This window comes from Orycteropus afer, unplaced genomic scaffold (assembly GCF_000298275.1).
Source record: "Orycteropus afer afer isolate SDZICR_OR568_19922 unplaced genomic scaffold, OryAfe1.0 scaffold00428, whole genome shotgun sequence".
In the NCBI taxonomy this organism is placed as follows: Eukaryota; Metazoa; Chordata; class Mammalia; order Tubulidentata; family Orycteropodidae; genus Orycteropus; species Orycteropus afer.
The window spans coordinates 1,968,469-1,971,853 of NW_006922015.1; the positions used below are offsets into that span (position 1 = coordinate 1,968,469).

The following is a 3,385-nucleotide window of genomic DNA, read 5'->3' on the forward strand; positions in this document are numbered from 1 at the left end:
CTTCAGGACAATGAAAAAATAAATTTCTGTTGTTTAAAGCCCCCCATTTTGTGAGGCTTTGTTATGGCAGTCCTAGGAAACCAACATAGCCCTGAAGGAGACACATGGAAAGAGTCAGCATGACTCCCCAGGCAAAATGATTCTCTAACTCATAATGGTGTGTGGCAGAGCCCCACCCTACTGAGCCCCACTCGATGCCCAATGTGCACATTTGTTGTATCTAGCTTAGGTCAGTCTTGGTCATAGGGTACTACCAGAGGGGCCCTAACTTGGGCAGGGCATGGTGTGAAAGCACCCTGGACCCCAAGTTGGGCAAAGAAGAGGCTAAAAAGGACTCACGGCAGAGCTAGTTTCCACTATTCTTTGCCTGTCCCTTGAATATCAGGCATGTGTATGAGTGGATGGAGGAGCGGGGGCAGACAGGGGTAGGGTGTTAGACTTTATAAGTCCTGAAAGTCAAAAAACGGATTGAATCCTTTCTAAGGTTTACAGTAGTATTTGAACAAGGGAAAAGTTGAGAGAAAACATATGAACACCACCTATTTATCGCTATGGGAATGAGCTCATTTTCGGCAGGTTGGTTGTCTTGTACGGAATGGTGTGAACAGATATTTCCTTGCGCTCCAATGTTAACACCTTAACAGCTGTCTGTCAGCCATTATTTCTCAGTACCATTTTGCCATGTGGACCAGGCGTGAATTCTTTATTTATTTATTATAAGAAATAAGGTGCAAGCAGTTCATGTTCTCAGCTGCTAACCAAACGGGTAGCAGTTGAAGCCGATCCACAGGCACTGTGGAAGAGAGGCCTGGTGACCTACTTATGAAAAAGCAGCCTTCGGAAACTGTACGCATCACAGTTCTACTCTACCACCCACGGTGGCACCATGAGTCCGAGTCAACTCTCCAGCACCTGGTACACACCAAGAAGAGATTCTGGCTATAAGAGAAGGAAGATGATTTAACTGGAAATAAGCCTGCAAAACTCAAGGGAGGCCGTTAACAGATGACAAAGGGAATACAGTACCTCAAATGCTAGGGTGTGGCAAGATGGCAACAAGACAGATTTCAGACCTAAATGGAGCAGAACAAAAACTGATGGGAAGGGGGCCAGAAAACTACAAGCAGTGACACTCCAGGAATGAGGGCAAACGTTTGGTGTCTCCATGAGGAAAACGTGAATATTCTAGGACTCCCAAAGAAGTATTCGCTGTGTGCTTTTTAAACTGATTTTATTTCAAAGGAAGGTCATCCATCAAGTCTATTTGAATGCTCAGGACTAGACAAACTGGCTCTTTAAACATCCAAAATGTATTAAGAGTTTATTTTAGTTTGTTTTTTCTTATAATATTTAAAGTTTTACATTGCTATAAAGCAGGACAGTATGTATGTGATTCATGTTGTTGTTGTTGTTGTTGTTATGTGCCATTGAGTCAGACCCTACTCATAGTGACCCCTCCTTGGGTTTCAGAGGTGGTATCACTATGGAAGTAGATTTCCCAACCTTCCTTCCAAAGAGTGGCTAGTGAGTTTGAACCACCAGCCTCCTGGTTAGCAGTCAAGTGCCTTAGGCACTACGCTAGCAGAGCTCATAGCTCCCCTCAATTCCAGGAGGGAAACTGAGGGCCCAAGAGGGAAGCAATGTGAGCATGACCTTCAGTGTTGCTCAGAGGAGGGAAGTTTGGCAAAGTCAGCCCAGAGAAGGAGCAAGGGGAAAAAGAAAAACTCACTGCCACTGAGTTGATGCCAACGCATGGTGATCCCTAGTGGGTTTCCAAGGCAATCAATCTTTATGGAAGCCCATCTTCCTTCCACAGAGCAGCTGGTAGGTTTGAACCACTGATCTAGTCAGCAGTCAAATGCCTTAGGCACTATGGCATCAGAGAGGTGGAGGCTAATGCCATCTCAGTTTCTGAGGCAGTATTTTTACCGAAGTAGATTGCCCAAACTTCCTTCTGAGGAGTGGCTGGTGGGTTTGAACTGCCAGCTTTCTAGTTAGCAGTCAAATGCCTTAGGCACTGCGCCACCAGAGCTCCCAGCCATCTTGTTATAATTAGCTTATTAAAGACCAGTCCACAGGGCTCTTATCCACTACTCATTCTATGGATGTGAATGAGCCCAGCAGTATCTTCTCTGGGGACTTGACTTGCCACAGCAGAGGATGACACGGCCAGAAAGAGCTCCTCCCCATCATTCCCGCCCATGGACTAACAGCAAGGGGCTGTCTCGTTGTTTACATGCTGGTGGGTCCTGCCTGTTACCTTTGAACACTGCTGCTCTGCTGTGCATGTGCTGAGTTATACCCAGAACTGTACCAGAAATGCACCTCAAGTGTGGCCATTAAACTCTTAGTAGAAAGAGGACAAGGAGCTAAAGTGTAGCCCTTCATATGCTGGTCAGAGGCAGATTACATCTGCTTCTGAGTAGTGGCTCCAAATGCAGGAAAACTAAGCGAGTGTATATTCAAGTCTCTGGAAGAGTGGGTTATTTCTATTAGATATTAGGAATCTACACAAACCATGACCGAAGAAGAGTTGATGCTTTTGAGCTGTGGTGTTGGCAAAGAATACTGCAACTACCGTGGACTGCTAAAAGAACAAATAAATCTGTCCTGGAAGAAGTGCAGAGTGGACAGTCAATGAAAAAGAGGAAGGCCCCCAACAAGATGGATTGACACGGTGGCTGCAGCGATGGGCTCAGGTATAGCAAGGATAGTGAGGCTGGCACAAGGCTGGGCAGTGTTTGTTCTGTTGGACATAGGGTTCCTACGAGTCAGAGACGACTCAGCGGCACATAACTACAACATCAAAACAAAGCAGGAAAATACCTACCACTATTCTTATTCTCATCAATATTAACTTGGCTCAAACACAAGATTTAAACAGACTATTCAAGAGAGCGTATGTAGTATGCTTATGTCTGATTTGATCTGGGTTCTTTAACCTTATCAATAAAACAAAACATTTGCCATCCTTGAGTCAGTTCTGATTCCTGGTAACCCCATGCATGTTAGAGTGGAACTGTGCTCCATAGGATTTTCAGTGGCTAATTTTTTTAAAGTAGATCAGCAGGATGTCCTTCCAAGGCACCTCTGGGTAGACTTGAATGCCCAACCTCTCACTTAGCAGCCAAGCTTGTTTTACACCACCCGGAGGCTCTTAAGGAGATCTAGTGGTGCAGTAGTTAGAGCATTGGGCTGCTAACTAAAAGTTCAGTGGTTCAAACTCACCAGCCTCTCCATGGGAGAAAGATGAGGCAGTCTGCTTCTGTAAAGATTTACAGGCTTGGAAACCCAATGGGCAGTTCCACTCTATCATATAGGGTCATGATGAATTGGAATCAACATGACAGCTGTGGATTTAGATTTTGGAGACTCTTAAACGTGT

The 3,385-nt window shown here is 45.1% G+C and overlaps 1 protein-coding gene across 1 annotated transcript in view; it reads right to left on the reverse strand.

The window, feature by feature from the left end:
- The window catches only part of ALDH8A1 (aldehyde dehydrogenase 8 family member A1), a 40,565-nt gene that overhangs the window by 21,228 nt on the left and 15,952 nt on the right, over window positions 1-3,385 (reverse strand). The window lies entirely within an intron of this gene.